Source organism: Plectropomus leopardus, chromosome 6, assembly GCF_008729295.1.
Source record: "Plectropomus leopardus isolate mb chromosome 6, YSFRI_Pleo_2.0, whole genome shotgun sequence".
NCBI lineage: Eukaryota > Metazoa > Chordata > Actinopteri > Perciformes > Serranidae > Plectropomus > Plectropomus leopardus.
In genome coordinates this window covers 11,165,778-11,187,917 of record NC_056468.1, presented here as the reverse complement: position 1 = coordinate 11,187,917, position 22,140 = coordinate 11,165,778, and the positions used below count along the sequence as shown (strand labels likewise).

The window sequence follows — 22,140 nt, the reverse complement described above, 5'->3', positions numbered from 1 at the left end:
CAGTTTAGATTTATTTTCCGATCAGCCTAAATTCATTTACTCTGCAAATCTAACGCCTTAAATATTTTTTTTTTTAAATTTTGCTTTATTTATTTTTACCGTTCCAATTTTAACGCGTTTAAAAATGTTTTATACTATTTAGATTGTATTTTATATGATACTATTTTATTTTATTTCAGGCTGTTTTATTTTGATTGGATTTGACGTGTTTTTGCACGCGGCATGGCAACAATTTAACGCTTTAATGAAAAACAATCCGCGCTTCTTCTTCTTTTTTCTTTTTCTTTTTTTTTTGTACCCCGTTTGAGTAATACGTGCTTGCAAGCTAAACACGCTAACGTGGATTAAGTATGAAAAATATCATAGGTTTAGGCATTTGCGCACGTATCACCCATACACACACACACACACACATACACACACACACACACAATTTTAAAGGAATTCATAATTTAGCGTTAAATTAAAGTTTCGCGGCTTAAAAACATCTTTAAAAAAACGAACTTATTTTGGGTTAAAATGCTGGCGTGTTATTATAACAGCAGACTAATTTAATTAAATGCAGATTATTATTTTGTTGTTGTATTTTCTTTAATACACAGCAACACAATAAATAAATAAAACAGCATGATTAATATTACAATCACCCCAAAAAATAATCCTATAAATTATGGATAAATCAGAATAATGTAAGAGTTGGCCCCTTGTGCTTTTTTTGTTTTATTGTGAATTACAATAAAGTTTTACTTTCTAAATTAGGCTTTTGACAGGAAGTAGCATGGCAGCCATTAGCTTTGGAGTCAGATAAATCAGTGAATTGAATTAGTAAATTATCACATAAAAAAAGGCAGAGATGGCAGATGTGGGGAAGCAAATATCGAAGTTAGGAAACAGAAGTAACAACAATGCTGAGGGTTGCTGTTTGGCCTGTGTGGACCCTGGGGTGCCCTGTGTTTCTCATCGCATGAGCGCTTTTCATGCTTGTCAGTAAATTTTCAGCTTTTTGTGTGCGGCCTTTTTAACAATTCTACTTCGATTACCGGGACATTATGGCTCTCTGCTAGATGCCTTGCAAAGCAACAAAGAGTTACATCCATTGCCATGTGTGCCATTCATCCAGCTTTGTGACAGGAGTGTAGTCGGCTGATAACAATGGAAAATTCATAGCAGTAACTATGGGATACCAAAGCCACGGCGTCACGGCTCAGAGGTGGCTGGAAGCTGAGACAGTCCGGCAGAGAGAAGGATCTCTTTCTCATGCCTGTTAGAGTGCTTGTAGTTTTTTTTTTTTGTTTTTTTTTTTGGTGTGTTTAAAAAGGAGAAGACAGACATAAACATACAGAGACCGAGCTATTTTTCCTCTAAATAATACTCTTTCCTGGTATTTAGTTACTGCTTTTGAAGTACCATATTTGGTCTATAGCTGACAATTTCCCCCCTTTTTTCTCTCTGCTACACTTTGAATGCATGAGCTTGTGTGGCGAGTCCGATCACCCCAGCCAAACACAGCAACCTGCTGGGCGACGTCCTGCTCTCACACACTGTTATTCATCACACATCTTTTAATTCTTCACCCTCCTTCCCCCACTTTTTTTTTTTTTTTTTTTTTTTCACCCCTCCCAGGTTAAACACTAGCTGGAGGGTCCTTCCATCACACTGACACAAGTACCTTTTTTTTGTTTATTCCATTTGCATTGATGGGATACTTAAAGATGTAATTGGCACCTTTTTGACTTTTATGACACCCATTTAAGATGCATTTGTCAGCCCACAAACTGCTTTGGGCTGTGAGGAGAGCTCCTAGCCTTACAGAGGTCTACGTGCCTAATTACATTCCTACAGCAACTGATTCATGCCCCGTAATCAGCTCTCACTAGCTATAATAAATCAAGAAATTGGCAAGCATGTCTTTTTTCGCACCTTTGGAACAGGTTTAAGTGCAGACGGGGGAAAACAATTGTGTACTGTGTTATTAAAACTCCCACCAACACGGTTCAACACATCTCGCTCCATATAGTGCAATTATATAGTAACAAGATTGGATTATATTGGCCTCTTTTTATGCCGTGCAACTGACCTGCACTTATCGTCCCTGTCTAGATAGGAAATTTGTGAATGAGGGATATTTTCATGGTTTTCAGCTCCCCAAAAAATATACAAATATCCGGCTTATTTTCCAGAGGGAGAAATATATTTTAGAAGAGGGGAAATGTAGCGGTTCCTTTTGTGAGAATATTTCAAATCTGATAGAATTGGAGGTAAATAGGGAGAGCTGTCAGTTGGACGGGAGCCATAGCCGTAGAGGAGGAACAAGCTTGAACGAGACGGGCGGTATGTAAAAGGGTAGAGTGGAATTACACCACCCCGAGAGAGTTTGTTGTGCCCTGGTGTTTGGAGGTCAATTATACATCATTAGAAGAGGGAGATCTTTTCCCCGGGGAGACCTTTCCTCTAACCAAGCAGATGCTTTGAAAGGAGCCATGTAATAAGGCCTATCACTTGACCGAAGTGTTGGACAACACCCCTGTAATGGACTGCCTTGTTAGAAACTGCCACGGGCTCCATCCACAAAACATAACATTAACTAACTATATTATACACCATGCTGCCTACTTTTGGGTCCTGCTGATGCATAAAATTAAAAAAAACTCACATACCACAGTAGATTTTTTTTTTTTTGCTCTCATGCTCTATAAAGTTTTACTGTCTAACAAAATGTTATTTTAGAATGTTTCACTTGTAACTTAACCAAAAAACAGCGGCATTCATTTTTTTTTTTTTTCTCCAAATTTTCAAAATTCACGCGCCGTAAGCAAAATTAAATTCAGGTCACGGTAGTATGAGTAGTAGGAAAAACACAGCAGTGATGAAGCCATAAAAGCAAGAGCTCCCAGAACCTGTCTCACCTCCCATGTACGCTGGACGATCCCCCGGTGTGCTGAGAGGTGCTTTTTAGAAATGTTTGGAGTGCCCTCCTGTGAAATTGTTGTTTTTTAATTAGCTGTGCTTGGGACTCTGCAGCAGTGTGTGCCGGATAGATGCTGACGGCTGGGTTTCTGTGTTAGCTCACCGTGAGTGTGTGTGTGTGTGTATGTGTGTTTTATTCACTCTAGGACACTCCCGCGTGGCCTTGCACTTTGTGAACGCTCATACGCTCACCAAAAAAAAAAAAAAAAAAAAAAAGATGTACTCGTTGTCAACCCATCCGGGTAGTTTTGTAGTTAATTAAAGACTGACCTCAGTCCTGCTACAGTATTTCAGAAGCACCAGTGGGCTCCTTTGTGCAAGAACTTTCAGCTATACTTTCTGCTTTTTTAAATTCTCCCTAAAAAGGAGAAAAATGTGTCTTTAGCCACTGCTCTTAGGTAAATAAAAGAGGACCTCTACAGAGAGACAAATCTAATGTTAGAAGCACTAAGCCGGATAATATTGCTTCAGCTTGCTGGGATTTTTTAGCGCTCGGCAAGGAGCTAGCTGAAGCTGGCCCCGTTCCTCTGTAAGGAAGTATTGGGTTTTATGTCAACATGGCTCGGCCTGTCCCAGCAGCATACTCGGATGCATCATCTGTCATCTTACGGTTTGCTAACTGTCCCCCCTCCCTGGCATATTTAGACCCATTAAAGGACCTGTTGGAGTTTATTTGCATCACTAGCTACATCTTCTGTTTCTACGTCCTTTCCGGTTCCCACAAATAGCTCTTTGAGTGATAAATATTTGCTTTAAACATATCATTTTACACACACCCTTGTATATATGAATAGTGCTGTTATAAATGCTACACTGGCGAAATCTGTAAACGCTCCAATAGTCTGCCATTGATGTGTTTTTGTGACAGTAAATCTGAAGTATTATAATGTGAAATCAGGTGAATGTTTGCATTACAAAGGCATTTCCTTTGAGTAGAAGTGAGTGGGAGCTGAGTGTGTTTGTAGGGGGTATATAAGCGTACTGGTGTGTATGTGTATGTAGCAGCAGTTGGAGCACAAAGCACTTTGCAGGATGCTCTGGGAAGCCACAGAGGCTCAGCCACGGTAATGCCCATCACCACTTTAGAGGCCAGACTGGTGGCGAGGGATGTGGAAAGAGGTCTCTGTGGCTTTGTGTGGGGGAGCTGTAGCGCAGGGGAGGAGAAGGATCTGCAGAGGGATCTGCCTGGTGTGCTCACATTACACTGGATGATAGCAGAGGGGTGCAGAGGAACTCAAGCATGCAATTTGTTGGTAGCCACAATTTAACCTCATCTCCTAAAGCCGGCTGTTAGGCAGCCAGTGGGACTTGTCAGTCAATCGGGAATGCTAATCAGTGACGGCGGAGAGAAAGCCTCCGGCTCGGCAATGCAGTGATTTTCATTACTGGCTCCGAGTCCACGGGCCTTCAGGTTTATTTTCACAGCATGACAACTCTTCATAACAAAAAAAGGAAGGCAACCACAAACCATTAAATGCAATTTACAAATTAGATTTTGGCTAAATCTGTGAAATACTGTAATAGGTTTCTTAAAGTAGCCAGCCGAGGAATACACGCACTCAGCAAATGTTTTCAATTTCAATTTGCCAGATTACATGTTTAAATCAGAAGAATGAACTTTTTTTTTTTGCTGCGCCGAAATTATTCGTTCCCAATATCATTTACGGCGTGTCACGTGAAAGCGTAACATTTACAAAAATGTTTCCACACGTTTTTTTTTTGTTTTTTTTTTAATAACGTTTCATATCTGATTGTGTCACCCTGCTCCTCCAGTTTGGAAATAGCCCCCACTTGTTTCTCCAGGCAGCCTGGTCGAACGTGCATGAGAAATTGAGACATGGCCTCTGCTGCTGGCTCGCAGTATTGCTGCTGGCCCCAACTGTGTATATGTGATCCCACTCTGGAATGTTTTTCCAACACGTAGGCTTTTCACAGATACACTAGAGAGGACTGGCATCATAGTGGCAAGTGCTGCATTCAGACTGTTGTGTGCCCAAGGCTTACTCTCACACTCACGTCACACATTCTAGCTCTACATGGGAATGGGCAGAGCAGTGTGTTTGTCTACATACACCCCAGGTTTTTTGTGAGGGTGTGGGCGCATGTGTATGTGTGTGTGTACACTTGCTTCCTCTCTTTCTTTGTCTCTAATCTAAGCTCTTTCCACTGCCTCACATTCACTCTCTGTGTTTTATTCCAGCACCTCATTTTAGCTGCTGCATGTCTGAATTTCAGCAGTATAGATTTTTGTACAGATACGGCATTTCTTTGTCTTTTTTTTTTTTCCAACCCTTTTAATCTTCATCAAATGAGATTAGCCCCCAAATACCGGTATTCCTGCCCAAAGTGACTGACAGAGATTTGCACTTTTATCATTAAGTGTGACACTAAGCTGGTCGCAGCTTTGTCTTGAATGGAGGGTCTGACGGAAACGGGGGCTCCTAATCCTTTTATTTGTGTCAGGCCCAGAAAGAGGGAAGAATGGGGCCGGGGTGGGATGGGGCTGCAGAATGCCACGGCCCTTAGTCCCCTCCAGACCCGGCCTCCACAGCCAAGTGAGCATGAGACTCATCCTATGTGGTCTATGCACTCGAGCGGACGCATACACACTCATGCACACACACACAGGCGCGCATTTGTGCATCTACAGTATGCTAAAATGTTTGCTCAAGCAAATGCACACAATCACAAATACACCGAGTCGTGTACAAATACATATGCTCACCCACTTGTGCGCCCGATTGTCATATTGGAGTGTGTACCTGCTCACAGCGGAGCATGCAGTGAGTGGGGTTGCAGTAGCAGGAGTTTGAGTCTAGGATGAGATTAATAAAGTTTGCCGGTTCCCTGGTCGAGGTCCAACGCTAGGCTTTTGTCTGCGGCTCACATCAGGTTGTGGGGCTTCAGCTCCTTTTGTGTGTGCACCCTTGTGGTAATCCATCTCCAGCGGGAGTCCCCTGGGGCACTTTATTTACTCATTCAACTGTTTGGAAGTCTGTTAGACTGCAGATCAGATGCAGTGAAACCAATGTGATTACTTTAACCAGCACTTGCAGATTCCTGCCCAGCATCTCCTCTCTCTCTCTCGCCCTGAGCTGCTGTGCTCTGCAGGTGGGAGGGAAGGTCCACACTGGCTCATCCCGCTCTGTCTGTCCTGTTTACCGGCCTGGTTCGAGGGCTTATGAAAATTCTGCATTAGTTATTGAACCTCCTGTGCCCACACACTGTAGAGCTGACTTGAGTCTCTTATTATCCTTTTGTGTTTGTTATTTCTCTCCCCTGCATCTGAAAAATACAAGTTCCAAAAACCGACAGAATTTTGTCTCAGATCATCAATCAGCACCATAGCAAGTGTGGTGTCACAGTGTAAAAACTAACATCTATGTTTTATTGCAAACAATGAGATGGATTTGGTTATCCATCCATCAACATAAACCCAGAGCTATGTATTTGGGGCTAACCCCCGTGTTAAACCGTTGCAGGCTGTCAGGCTCTCTGAATTTACTCTCCGTCTCTTCCCCCTGGCGTGGCTGGGGAATATGGTTGAAATCAGCTGCCAAGGACCAGCATCTACAGCGAGAGCTCCCTAAACTGGCTGTTTAGAACCAGCCGCTGATTGGTGATGGCTGTCTTGGCAAGAAAAATAACCCCGTATGAAAACAGTGCAGATTGGGTTTCTATGCGTCTGACTCACTCTCCTCCTCTCTGACCGGCCCCCCCACGGCAAGCCAGCATGATTTGTGCATGAGGTCCCGTGACCCATGGAAGCTTCAAAAAGCAGCGAGGGGAAATATTTGGATGATCCTGATGGGGGAGTAGAGACGTGGGAGGGAGGCAGGGATGACGGGGGCTTGGTAAGTGCAGAGCTAAGCGGTGTAAGGCAAGGCAGATGTGGAGAATCTGCAGTGCAGCCGTGATGACAGGGGAGTGTGTGTGCAGAGAAGATGACTGCCCATCTTGGACTCTTATCCAGACACCCACCTCCAGTGTCCCAGAGGACAGCTGTAACACAGACGTCATGTTCTGCACGAAACAGTGGCAAACAGTAGAGGAAAGTGTGCACAAGGGGGTCGGAGAGAGTTGCATTAGAAGAAGCATTTTATCATCAGGTACCATACCCTGATACTGATCGTCTGCACCTCACCCCCCTGCTGCACACCCCCCCGATCTCTTCTCCTCTCCCTTTACCTTTCCTCTGCCGCTTGGATATTAATGTTTCCCAGAAAGCTGCTTCAATACGTCTTCTCGGGAAATTCCACGACTCACGTATGCTGCAAAATGATCTGGTGTCTATGAAAGGGATGGATAAGGGGATAAAAAATAAAGATTTTTCAAAGTGGTTTTTGTGCATATGTGATTTGGTAGTGCTCTCAGGATGGAGATTTCTATTCGGTTGCCTTGATAAGAAAAATGTGTTGCTGCAGGTGAAGGCTGAGTTGTTTGCTCCATTCATCTAAATTTTCCTCTTCTAGCCGCTAGTATTGTTTGATTCAACCTCATGGCCTCCTAGCACATTATTTATGCACAGAATCTGCCTCTGGGGCCAGTTCGCTGGAAACCCCATTGAACAGAAATAGCTGTAGTAGACGGAGGCTTGATGCAAACCCAAACTCAGCAGTTAAAAAAGCAAAGCTTTGGTCTGAGGCAGCTCCAATCAGTCTTTGGCCTCAATGCTTGTCGCTGCCTCCTCCTGAGAGTGGGTGGGTTGACTGACCGACCCCTAGGGTGTCTGTCTGCCTTAACGCTGGCCCTGCAGGCCCAGCCTCACAGGGGAGCGCCAGCCCCAGGCGGGAGCTGTGCTCTGAAACCAGAGCTCCAACGTTGTGTTGTGATCCCAGCTGGAGAGACAGCTCTGGCTCTGAGCGGAGCCCTCTCGCAGCATGCAGCCGGGGTCACCGGTGGCCTCTCAGCCTTCATCACTCCGCTGTGCTTCTGCACAACACACACTAGGACTACATTATTTATTGACCCGCAGGCTTTGGTTCTTCTAAGACTTTGTCTCGCAACAAATATCAGAGAAGTGAAGTTTTGATGAGGTCATGTTATCAATTACATCTAGCATGGGAGGTTAAACTACACAAAATGTTAGTTCTGCTTGCACAGTTCTGCAGATGAATGTTTCACATGACTTTTACTGTCAGTAATAGCACTCTGTCAGTGAAGTACAATGTCATCTGTTATGTCTATGTTGGATCGTCTCGCTTTTAAACTTTAATCCGTAAAGTAACCAGAAAATCTGGTTTTAGGAAAAATGCCACTTTGAGTGTTTGTGGTGTGAATGTGTCTTCATGTTCGTGTTCTTGCAGTTTCTCAACACAGCGTGTTTATCATATGCTATCTTATAGGTTCCAGCTTCACTTTGCATTTAATCGGGTTTTTTGCATTCCTGTGTGAATGTGCTTGCATGTGTGCCGCCATATGTGTGTGCATTGTGCCCACTTGTGTGTGCGTGTGTGTGTCTGTGTAGTGGGTCTGTCACTCGGCCAAGCATTGGACATGCTGTTGGCAGGCGACACAGTCTGTGGATTCTCCTCTTGGTCGTGCTGCTCTGGAGGCAGAAAGCGGTGCGTGCCACCCAAACCACCAGCCAACCCCCACCCCCACCCCCACCCCTTTCTATCATCAGCAGACCGGCCTTCTCCCTGTTCTCCGTGCTCTCCTTTTCCTGGGCCCCAGAGCCTGGGCTGTGGCCTGTGGATGAGTGCTACATCCTGGCTGTCAGCACAGGGGTTAGCTGGGGATTGGCCTGTGGTGGAAGTGCAGTATCAGGCCCTGTCTGTCAGCTCCTCGTTCCACTTCCTCCCGCCCCTCAGCACGGGCAGTGGCACAAACATACAGCGAGCTGTGACTGACTCAGATCTCTGGCTTGAAAATGAAAGAATCACCCTCAGAATAGGCATATTCATAACCATGCCAATGAAAAGGGGCTGTTTAAAACCCTTAAGTGCTCGGGTGTTGTGTTTTTAAACAGACCGCGAAAGCTTTGACAGATGGTTTACTATTTCACCCAGTATTTCATTTCAGGTACTTTTAACTGTCGCTCTCTGACTTCCGAGCAACGGCCACTCACCCACAGCGTGTATTTGCATACAGTTACAGCTCCCTTGCAACCATTTCTTACTGGAAAGACCACTACCCATTTATCAGACTGACGAATGTTTGCAAAATGTCACTCAAGATATTTTATAAATCTTGTGGGTGATATATTTTCTTCCAAGATTTTGTGCATATGCATGGAGCCATACCTTTACTGTGTCTGTGGATCACATTATCTGATACACACACAGGTACATACATGCTTACACACACATGGACACACATCTGTACTGCACATGGTCGCAGACAGGCATACACATGTCGGAGGATTTGCGACTATAATCAGATTAATTGGTCCATCTCTCCTTGGAAACATCATATGTGCACATGAAGGCCTCTGGTAGCGTTCAGCTGGATGCTGCTTACACTAACCAGAGGCCAGGCAGCAGGCGTAAGGTCGGCGGGGTCACAGCACGCTCTCTGACATCAGCATCTCTTTATGGCTTACATGTTCGAAAAATTATTACAGCACTTACAGCCTCGTTCTGTCTGACAGAGAAGGAATTTCTATTTGTTCCTCTTGAGGGTTCCGACTTATTTAGGCCGTGCTTTCTTTTAGTTAAACTTGACACACAGATTTTTTTTTTTTCACAACATAAACACGAAAGTTGGTGTTGCTTGGCAGAAGTCACAGCCTCTTCAAAGACAGTTGCAAACACACTTGGCCTTTGCAACGAATATTATAAGTACATTGACCATAATCCTTATTAACATTTTCCAAACTGCATGCAGGTTCAGTGCTTCAGTGCGCACTGTATGTTTTTCTTATTGCCCACAAGTATGTTTATGTACGGGACTATCTACACACATGCTGCCATTCATGATTTTATTATAGGTTTTTTACCTCACCACAACTTATACACAGGAACGAGTAATCCTTTCTTTCTTTCTTTCTCCTTTTCAAATTGCACAATCTCCTGTTAACCACATATACTTATGTTTGCATGTATTTTATAAATTATTATGTAGTATTATGTCACAACTGGCTGTAAACGGTGTCAAGGGTCATGTCATGGTGCTTTAGATCAGTGACTCCAGAGGTACTTTTACCCAGGGGGTAGGCCTACATCAGCAGTTGTCAGGGTTTCGAAAGATTTTGGAAAAGTCTTTTCTTTTTTAAAAATATCCATATATTGAGTTACCTTCAACACTTGAACACCACTTGTAGCCATAAAGTTGAAATAGTTAGCTTAAAGTAAAAGATAAACAACTGAAAGAGCCAGAAGCAGTTTTTTGAGAGTGGACAAGACAGGATGCCCCCCCCCCCCTTGTTAGCAAAATGACCAAAAAATGCTCCCTTTTAACCTGCCATCACTCTCCCCTGGGTCTACACCCTACACCCACCCGATCCTATCTGGACCAGACCAATCATTTATTGAGAATTATTACATTTTGATGGAGCGTTTCTTTTTGAATTTGTAGCACAGGTTAAGAATTCACAAAACTCTCAGACCAGCTGCATGAGTTAAATTATCACGTGATGCTACTCAGCAAACCAGATCTGTGTGTTATTATGATTAGAGCCCGACCAATATATCGGTCTGCCGATTTTATCTGCCGATATTGGCTCATCACAGATACTGTATATCGCCAACAGCTTATAGGTTGTCCAATATGAAAAGTACATTTTTTTAACAGAAAATACTGCAGAAAAAAAGGTAGAGTAATTTGCAATTATTAAATCCCTATTAAGTTAACCATTTAAGTGCACTGATGTGATTTTTAAAATAAAGTTTGTTTTTAAACTATAAAATATCCTGCCTCCATTACATATGAAGAATTATAACCATGTCTGAGGGATAATTGCATCGCGTATTTGCATATGTAAATGATATAAACCGATATCTGATGCAACTCAAGTGAGAAGTAAGTTAGTCAGAAAAGTGATTTCATATGATTTGTTCTAATGACAGTAAAGCAGACAGCAAAAACAGAGCTTTTAGCCAAATAGTGACAGACTCTTAGGTACTTATTCTTCTCATGGACAGCTAAGGAGCAGCAGGCTATTCCTTGTCGTATGTTCCAAGATCGTGGCGATAAAGCAGCAATGTGAATCACCACTACGAGACAAAACACAGAGTATACCCACTAAAATCTGAACTGAACCTAGAAAATAAAATACTTAATGTCACAACAAAACACTGAATTGTAATGTAAATTAACAAATCATCACCTGGCTAAAACTGGATAGACAGCTGAAATAGTTAGTTAAAAGTAATGAATAGAAAGTTGAAACTATGAGCTAAAATAAATGGAAAAATGTTTGAAACAGTAATGGTTCAGTTGAAATAGTTAGCTAAATAAATGGTTAAAGAGTAAGTAAAAAGTGATAGGCTAGCAGTTGAAATAAGTTACTAAAAGGAATGGATAAATGGTTGAAAAAATTAGCTAAACATACTGAATAACAGTTAAAAGATTAAATTAGAAGTAATGGGTACACGTTTGAAACATTACATAAAAGCAAAGTATAAACAGTTGTAGCATAATATAAAAATTGATAAACTGATGAAATAGTAGACTAAGCTAAAGAGTAATGAATTAATGGTTGGAATATTTAGCTTAAACTAATTGCTGAAATAATTGTTATGAGTAAACAGCATGCATAACATGCATAAACCGCTAAAATATAGCTAAAAGTGGCCTAATGAATAATTGGCTGAATGTCTGTTAGAATGTAAACTAACCGGCTCAATCACTGACAGTTCCAATTGTGAGAAAAAAATATTGTAACAACCACTCTTCTGTCCACTTTTGTATCAGTAAGAATTGAATAATAACACGTTTGAAATGAATTCAAGTGAACACATTGATGGCTGATGTCAGTGAGGGGGTACTTGAGTTCATCTGACAGGCCTGTGTGAGTAAGAAACCGCTGATTTAGAGGGCTGAAACATGATATTTATGCACACAAGCACCAACTTCCTCCCAAAAATAATGGCTGTATGAATTTTGTTTAGTGCCATTTATTTTATTCATCAACAAATAGCAGTGGGATGTGGTTTACCGAATCAGAAAAAAATCAGACTCTTAGGTAAACTGTTGATCACAAAAAGACCTTCACATACTTCTTTGTGATTGTCCAAATGTTCTGTCCGCCTGCTCTGCCTCATGTGGTAAACCCAGCGCTGCTGGCACTTAAAACCAACGAAACAACCCATAAAAACGTTATTTTGCAAATAGTGTTTCGCCCAGCTCTGGTTTTTTCACACATTCTGGCGCTAATAAGCTGTGACACACCCTAAACAACCACCCTCTCAAAGAGTACATCTAGTGTGGAGCGGCGGTTTGGTGTCCAGGGGAAGCCTGCGGTTCTGGAGCCAGAGACGAAGTCGTGCCCTGCCGTCCCACAGAGATGACAGGAAGATAAGAAAGAGAAGTGGCCTCTCCGCACAAAAACATCCCACCAGGAACTAACCTAACCTGGGGGAGAAACGGAGGGCTTCAGGATCCTTGTCAAAATCTATCCTTACTTGAAGAAAATACACAGAAAAAAAAGTGTTTCTCCGTCAAAGTTCCTTCAACAATAGGAATGTTAGTCACCCGGTAGCTTCAGAATCCTCTGTAAGCTGTTCCTGCGGTATCACAAATATCCATATCAAGTTTATACTACAACAGCATGCCTCTGTATGTCACAACTTTGGCTTTGTGACATGGCTTCTCCAAACCAACAGCCACAGAAATAAAGAGTGGGAGGGGTGTGGGGGGGGGCTAAGTATAAGCGACAGACTCTTGGCAGACACAGCCCCTGCAGTTATAACTTAGAAAACCGCTTATACTTTGCAATATTTGAGAAGGCGAAGTGAAAAGGTAGCCATTTCTCCTAGACGATGCGTAATGAGGGAACCGTAGGGAAGGAGAAACAGCGAGCGGTTTCTGGAAGCGGCACTAACACAGGGATCAGCAGCATTAAAAGAGATTTACACCCCCAGCTCTTAAACAGTTTTCTTTTGCTCAATGGTTCCTCTTTTACAGATATTTCAAGGAAGTAATAAACTGCACTGACAAGCGTTCGAGCGGCTTTGAAACATCCCTCATGGGCAACAGAGGTCCATCACTTCTATCACAGTGCCTCGGCTCTCGCGTCGTTATTTCTGCAGAAGTCGGCCTGTTTCTCTCCGTCAACGGCATTCGGCCTCGCATGGATATTACGATCAGCTTGTTGTTGTTTGTATCAAAGAAATGTTGCGCAACTAACTGTTATCCATCAAGTGTTACGGTCTCCCCGAGGGGAAGTCAGATCGGCATTTATCTCGTCGTGAGTTGTGCTTTTACCGTGTGGTTAGGGCCTACAGACTGTTTTTCCTGAGTTCTTTTGAAGCTGTCTGCATGGTCCAGAATGAGGCCCTGCACAGTGTAAGATGTCATACTCCCACTGTGCTGACCAACGTGCTCTGTGGGGCTTGATGTGCCCATAACATTTAATGGTACTTTGGCAAATGCTGATGGAAACTCTTACTTTGCTCAGCAATCTCATTTTGTTCCCCCCTCTCTCTCTTTCTTTTAATTTACCATAATTATTCGTTTGTGTCTTTGATATACTTCAGGATGAGTGGAAAGAATATGTATTATCTGCTAATTATTAAGATTAAGGGCGGGATAAATAAACCAGAACTAAAGGGAACATTTGTCTTGAGTAAGGCACGGTTCCCCACGTTCTGCTACCCCCGAGCGTGGATCTTTGTAGTCTCGCTGAACATCAGAGTGTCCCCTTTGGATGTCGAGCTGTGACCAGGGTTGGCGAAATATTTAGGAGGAGGAGGAGGAGGAGGGAGGTCATGCCGTGGCACGTACGTCTCTCAGTGTGGGATGAGGAAACATCTCGACCTCGCACAGGTTCAAGAAGAAACAGCCTGCTTCTGATTAGTCACTCTGATCCGCAGTGATAAACAATTCCTGTGGTCTCCTGCTCCAAGAAACATCACTGGCAACGATTGAGTGTTCACGGGTGGTTTATGGTGTTTGTATGTATGCTCAGACATGCAGGGGTCTGCGCTTTTGTGTGTTTAAAAATATTTGCGAAAATTAGATCTAAATAATCTCTCCAAAAATAGCATGACTTTTGATTTATCTGGTTGGATGTGGACGTCGGTTTTATTTGCACAAGCTTGAAATGGAATGATGTGATGGTGTTATGGTCGAGGATGACATCAGAGTTGTAATTTGCAATCCAAAACATGAGGGTTTGTGGTGATTTTATTAACTACGGTAAAACAGTCACATGTTTGAATAGCAGAATAGATTTTTTTTTTTTTTTTTTTTAAGAAAAAGCATGATATCTCTTCATGCCAAATCTACAGCCCACAACAGTCCAAAACCATAACCAGAGAGTGATGGAAGCGTTTTAAAACATTTCACTCAGAGTGGCTGTTGTCCTCTTTGCCCTTGCTGGTAACTGGCAAGTTTTATCTGTTGCTGCACTTCCGCGCAGATGCCTGGCATCGAGCCTCGGGGTGATAAAAACGTCTTCAGAGGGTAAGTGTTTACGGTGAGGATCCATAAGGTTAGCAGGATCAAAGCTCTGTTGAAAGGACATTAAGCAAAGAAACAGGAATAATAAACAAAGCAGCCACTTAGTCATACAATCAGATTTATGACATCTCGAAACCATGTCATGGGAGAGGCAGGTTTTGGTTTTTTATTGCTGTGAAAAACAGCCTCCATGTACCAAAAAAGAAAAAACAGACCAGTTAAGTAAAAAAAAAAAGAACAATAGCAGTGAGGAAGGTAGGGAAGCATTTGAGATTTCACATCACAAATATACAGTAGATCTTTTTTGGCATCAAATATTGCTCTTGTGTTATTTTCTCACTGATTGGAGGAAAATTGTGTTTGACTTTTTCATTCTCAGGGAATTTCTGGGTTTGTGGAGGAGCAGCCCGGTGTCTGTCTTAGGTGGAAAAGTATTTTAGCGTCAGACAAGAGCCCTGTGTTTGGCTCAGGTCAGCTTCTCTCTGGTGCTCGTCGGCGGCGAATGGCTGATTGAGTTGACTGTTTTAGCTGGGTACGTTCACAAATGCCCCCTTAAACCCCCAACCCACGCTTTCAGCGCTGGATTACACTTAGGGACAAAGTCACTAAATAAATTCAACTCTAGGGAAGCTAAATCGTGTTTGTTTTTGTTTTGTGTTCCCATTCAAATCAAGTTTTAGGAGTTAGCAGCCACAGTGGTCAGACGTGTTTTGTTTTTTTCTTCGTGCAGCTTGTAGTAGTCTTGCAGAAGTGGGAGCGGTGCACCACCAGGGCCCGTCCTGTCCAGTCATTTGCTCGAGGCTACAGCTTTAAGTGGGAATTATTACTTGAGAGATAAGTATGAAGATAAGCCGGTCCTTGCCTGCAAGATGTATGAGGTGTCTGGACAGTGTGAAAGGTGCACCTGACCTGGAAATGAATGGTGTGAGGGTGTAAGTGCAGCACATGAACCTAGTTTTTCATCCCACCCCTGTCTTGTAAGCGCAACGCCCCAGATCGTGACACTGATATTAGAAGGTGCAGACAGTTGTATTTTTGAGGAATTATACGATTTAATTTGGTGTGGAGGTTAAAAAAATCAGTACTTTGTCTTTTGTAGCGCTAAAGCTGTAAGGGACTGTATGAAAGTTACTAGTGTTGGTAGGGGGGGTTGAGCCTTATGTTTCACTCTATAAATAAGCAAGGAAAGCATTATTAACCCTTTATAAATGGACCTCGTTGTTTGCATGACTCTGCTTACATAGATCTGAAATAAGAACCATTAGAGCATTCATTCTTTTTGCAGTGGAAAGCTGAGGTTTCTGTCTTCCCCGTTATCATGTCATCACTTATGTTACCTTACAAGGGGTGCATATGCAGTATATTGCCAAAATTACACCAGAATTTCCCTGGGAATTTCCCGTAATGGCCGTGGCAGATCATTGTTTGCATAATCTTGTATATATTGATCTAAAAAAAACCAACCAATAATAGCAAGAAAATTCATTCTTTTTGCAATAGAAAGCTAAGGCCCTTCATCTTTGTTTCATCACATTGTACGCTCATATTGATGTCATTGCGCGACATTACCGGGATGCGCATTGGCGCCAAAGGAATGTATGATGAAACTAACTGTTATACTGTTCAGAAAGGTGAGCATATCTCAAAAACCAAATAATGTACATAGTTAACAGATTCATTGTTTTAAGAAGTATTGTGTTTATGTTTTAACATTGAAAACATTTTCAGATTAATATGTTTTTTGTTTCGACTTTGTAAAATCTTACAAAAAAATGTTTTTTGTTTAATGACAATTTAAATACTTTTATGAACTATTATTGTTTTTGACTTATATAACCTTTTATTTTGTATTTGTATTTGTATTTATTTATTTAGCAGGACAGTGTGCAGAGACATTGAATATTCTCGTAGAATATAAAGATGGCTGCACCAGATTTAGCGTAGCGCTAATTTCCATCTGTAGTCCTCACATAAAAGACAGACAACATAGTACAAATCTAAAAATTATTACAATAGATAAATATACAGAGTAAAAAATAAATAACATGTACAAGTATAAAATAATACGTCAGACCTCCAAAATGCATACAACCCTGATATCAGAGACATCAGTGCAGACAAGCTTAGGTTGTGCAGGTTTCAGGGATATGAAGCATTTGAAAATTCCCTGAAAAGCCTAAGATCTAACAGTAAGCAAAAATACCAATGTGGTGAACAATTTCTATGCAGAATTCAAAGGGTTAATATTTTTGGACCATCCTCTTGACTGAGAAAAAACTGTAATACTCTCCCTTTAATATCTCAAAACAAAATAACGTTAAAGATTTTAGTCAGAATGCAATCTCTTCAGCAAAAAGAGAAATACATAACATTCCCCCAGCAAATAATTTGTACACAGTCCCTAAATGCTGCTTGAGTTTACTTTATAAAAAGTGAAATCTAAATATTTTGCATCTTAAGCTGCACTGAATACAACTAAAACTCACGTCTACAAACTTTATTTTCTTTGAGTGACTTATGAACAAATGCACAATTAAGGAATTTGAGATTTCCTTTCTTTTTTTCAGAAAAGAAAAGTGATTAGGTTGCTGCTTCACTAAGGTGTGTGGGAGAAACATTCCTCCTGCTTGGTATGTTAATTCGCAGCTCCGGGGCCTGTACCAGCCGTCATTCTTTGAAGTTTCTCTTAGCGTTGCCTTTCTCCCCATCAGGTGAACCTGTGGCCTCTGAGCATTTTTATTTATTAGACAATTCCTCACATGTAAAAGATGATAGAGCTGACATGTTACAGGCAGTTGACGCTTGCGCACGTTGAAGGGAGCGCTTTGTTTAACACCCCAACAAATTTGAGCTTTAAATTTGATGACACTTACATGCCAGAGGAGTTTGCTCATTGGACAGCTGCCAAGACACTAAAAAGAAGCCAGACCAGATCATTATGATCTTAGAAACCGTGTCACTGAAGCAAAGTACTTACAGGATCATTTTGTCTTTGCCTCTCTCTATCACCTTTTTTTTTTTATTTACAAAACCTTTCAATCCTTTTGATTTTTAAAAAACTTGAGGCGAGTGAGCGTGTGCAGCACATTTGTGCTGGTTAGCTACCTGGAACGTTCCCTCTCATCTGCCAATATTGCTTTTTTTTTTCTTCTCTTTCTAAAACTCTTGACTAAGAATCATTGTCAGGCAGCCAGCTAATGTCCAAAAAGGTCACCCGCTGTTATGATTGAAGCGAGCACTGGTGGTTTGACCCGCCGCACAAAGAGTTATAGGTGGCCGGTCAGCTTGTCAGTCAGGTTGGGTGGTTTTTTAATCATTTCATCTTTGCTGGGGGGCTCTCCCGAGACCCCTGCAACGTTTAGCAGTCTGCGGCTCTGGACCCCGGGGCTCGTCTAAGCCCTGCCTGTATCCGTGCTGCCATTATTAGCTCTGCTCTCCAGAGCACGCCGCTCATCTCTCCCCTGAGAGGGCGGCTGAGAAATGAAGCGAGCTGGCTGGGGCGCGGCAGCGGAGGGCCAATAGCCCGACATGGAACAGTAATTACTCCATTGATATTCCTCACACAATAACACTGTCATCTCTCATTTGCATAACCCCGGCTCGGCTCGCCACAGCAGATGAATGCATATGATCTCGTCAGGAGGCTGCAGGAGTTGAGACGGCGTGTGAGTGGAGGGGATTTTCACCTCCTTCTTGGTGCCAGTTTTGTTTCAAACGTGGCGGATAAACTGTTTGATTGTGATTAAGTTAGCAGGATGACAGAGGAAACCACCTTTCTACTGCTCTGTATATACAGAGCTCTCTGGCTCAGCTGTCTTTGTGGTATTAGAACATAAACAACAAAATGGAGAGAGGAGGCTGTGGTGTATATCAGGTTTGTAACAGTGTGTGTGCACGTGTGAGTGTGCCTGAGAGAATGAGAGTGTGTTGAGGGGGTGGGGTTGTCAGCGGATGTCATAGGGCCCTGTCTCAGTCCTTGGTTAATGGCCATTGGTCATAGGCTGTCTCCCCTTTATTTCTTTTGCTCTCCTGCTCTATCCTTCCAGGTCTCCCACTGGAGCAGCGCCCTCAGGCACCGCATCATTTATTGCTGTCAGGAGTCACAGGGGAGAGGAGGAGGGTGGGGGGAGAAGAGAGGGGAGGAGGAGGGGAGACAGGGAGAAGATGTGCTGCAGAGAGAAGCCAATGGAGGCGATGGGAAGAGGCAGGCACGCTAGACTGTCAAATCTCAGCCGTTGAATATTTAATGGAGCCTGGAGTGTTTATTTAGTTAGCCTGTCGATTTTTACCGCTCTGTCAATAGCGGCTCCCGTGTAGCCTGCTGATGATCTTTAGTGTCTCTTCCCCCAGGAGAGGCCAGGCACTAAATGCAATTATGGATTTTCCTGCACCGCAATGTGTTTGATATTTTTACTGATCTAATTTGCAATCTGGTAGTTTATTGTTTGGCATTTTAGTGGCGCTCAAGTGGCGAGGCAAATTTGATTTCCCCTCATAATTCTTTATAACTTCATTAATGCTGTTAGCACATTGGCACAGATCTTAAATAAAGCCCGAGAATCATCGCATGGATGAATGCATTCCTCATTTTATTGTCTCCATGCCCCATTCTTTTTACTGATTCTGGTTCTAATTAAAAATCATCCTAGTGGTGTACTGTCTTTGTGAAATATGAAATCATAATCGGATTTGAATGGCTCCCTTCACAAAGGCACGCGTATTCAACCCAAGATCTGTTGTGAGCAAACCCGAATCAAAGCAAGTTTCTTTCAGTGGCATTCGGCATCTTCCAAGACAAATGAGCGTATTAGCAGCAGAGCAACAAAAGCAACAGAGGCGAAATAACATGGGCGATTGTCTCCAATAGAGACAGTGTGGCTCCACGTGTTTCGGTAGAGCCGTAGGATTTCCAGCCCTATGACGGATGTGTTAGTTAGAGGGGCAGCATTAGCCGTAATGCTGTTAGCATGTAGCCGCGTGAGTGATGTGCTAGTTAGATGCCCAGCAGTAGAGCTAATGGTGTTAGCGTGTTGAGCCTTCAGAGGGATGCAATCGGTTAGGCTGTGATGGATGAGTGTCGTGCCGCAGAGGCCTGCAAGCCTCCTCATTCGCCAAGCTGTCAGCTTCTTAAGTGGACGTGCACAATTAGTACTGAAATCAGAGACTGCTTAATCTGATGGTAGGCTTAACATTCAAAAGGAAAAATGGCTCATCAAGCCAGTGGTGAGTGAATGATGGCCAGTATTAAAAAAAAAAAAAAAAAAGAAGAGTCGAAGCAGTGTGAGAGAGAAGGCGCTGATACACATCTTTCTCAGTCCGGCAAATGTACAATAAGCAGTGCATGACGCTGGTTTTGCTTGAGGAAGCATTGATAGCGGAGAGCTTTATTTTAAGAACTTTATCCCGCAACTTGCTCTCCGTTTCAGATTAAAATGAAATTATCTTGAAAAAGATTGACTGATCTGTCATTGCTACGATTTCCCCACTGCTGCGGACTGATTGAGTGACAGACAGATGCTGTCATGTGTCAAAGAAAGCAGAAGACACATTCCACTTCAGGGGTAAAGAGCAGGGCACATATCGCACTCAGACACCCGCAAGCACGGGACTTATTCACGCATCGCTGAGTTTCCAAAACAAACAGAGCAAATATCAAAGACAGAGGTGCTGCAGCTCTGCCTCTATGATCTGCGATAGATCAACAAAACCTGTTCTCATTTGGCCCGGCGCTGTGCTCAGACACATACCTGTTATTACTGTTATTATTATCCGCCTGACTTGTCTGTTGCTGTGATGAGAGCAACCACAAATTACAGCACGGCGTGTTTGTTATATCACATTCATCTGTTCAAAGAATTGTTTCAGATTATTGAATTAGAATAATTTATTACTGCTAGAATCTTTTTTTTTCTTAAATACCCTTCAATCAGCTAATTACTTTGGTGCTTTTCCAGATAAGTTCTTGGATTTACACAGTGACAAACCTGATTTATTGGTTCTGACAGATTTGATTGAGAGGACTGAATTGGTAATTGAATGTTGCATTGTTAGTTAAGTTTGAGGAGGATGCTCCAGTTCGTACATAAACTGTGTCTCTATTAGCTGTAAATTATGAGCCCCGTAATGCGGAGTATTCCCATTTCTGATGATTCACCCAGAAAAGATCTTTATGAAGTACTCCGCAGTGTTTCCATGCTTTACAACCAGAAACACATTGCTTTTATTTGCTGTAATCCCTGCAATTGCTACCGTTTAAAGCCCAGTTTGAAGACAAGCTTTTATTTTGTAAAGATTCGTCCTGACAGCAAAGATCCGCTCGCTTATTGGGGACTGTCATCAAATCAGCTGCAACTTTCGCCCCTATTTCATCACTTGTGGTTTCAGAAGGTTTCAGACCCACTTTTCCAAATCTTAATGGTAGTGAGCGGAGATGAGTTTGCACTCTAGCCGTGTATGAAATCCATTGTCCTTATCAGCTGAGCTGAGAAAGGGAGCGAGGCTGAGGAGGATTTCTCTCGGAGCAGGAAATGTCATTTCTCTGTAATAGTTTATGATTCATTCCTCCACCTTTGACTAAATAATGAGGGATGACAATTAGAGCGGGCCATGAGAGTAGGAATCAAAGGGCTGAGATTCCCCTTGGCAGAGTCGGGTCTGTCTGAGTGTGCTCCCAGCAAACTGGATCCAGATGTCGGAGTCTGTGCCGCCATAGGCTGCTGCTGCCACAGCCGCACAACAGGCTCTTTCTGCCAGCCAGCAGTTAGCCAGCCAATCTCTCAACCTCCAGGCTCGCAAACATGACAGGAGACTCTCCCGGTGAGAGCCCGGGACAGAGGGCCCCGCTCCGAATAAAAGAATTCCAGCCTCGTGGCCCTCATAAGCACCAAGGGCTGCAAAGTATCATTTCTTTGCATGCTGTGATTTATCTAACCCTCGGTTTGTGTCTCTATGTATGTCTTCCCTTGTCCTTTAGATTGCATCTCGTCTTGCTCGCTGTGCATGTGGGCTGGCAAAAGAAATGCTTTGGATGTAAATAGGCTTTTAGTAGGTGTAATAAATTTACAGATTGGCATGAAATTGTTGTCGAGTGCCAACAGATATTAAACTGACTTATGTGTTTGTGCTCTGATAATCATCTACGTTTTTTTTTTTTCTCTTGCAAAAGTACAGCTCATACATTGCTTGATGTGTCTGTTGGCGGAGAGGACGAGGGGGTGAAGTCTAGGAGGGGTCGGGTGTTGTCAGTCAGCGCGGCGGCTGAATCAATGGTCCGGCGTGGCAGAGAAAAGGCCAGCAGAGTGCTATTGATATGTTTAACAAATTAGCCGTGATGACGGCAGGTGTGATTGTGAAGCGCGGCTCTGGGGTCAGCTCGTCATATGGTGGCTAACAGACACGATATTGCTGCGTGTCCTGATCTCTCCATTCCCTCACAATGGCATTAGGGGCACCCCAGGGAAATAAAGAGTCCCACTCCCCTATCCCCAGTGCTCTTCAAATTAACTCCCCAGAAGGTTAAGCTCCCTGATTCATAATTATTCAAGCCCACCACCACCACCACCCTCTCCACATCCACTTCCCAAACCCCTCTCCCTCTCTCCCTCTCCT

At 42.9% G+C, this 22,140-nt stretch overlaps 1 protein-coding gene across 2 annotated transcripts in view; it reads left to right on the top strand.

The window, feature by feature from the left end:
• lmx1bb (LIM homeobox transcription factor 1, beta b) overlaps positions 1–22,140 on the top strand; it is a 51,829-nt gene that overhangs the window by 3,665 nt on the left and 26,024 nt on the right. The gene's annotated exons all lie outside the window — the stretch shown is intronic.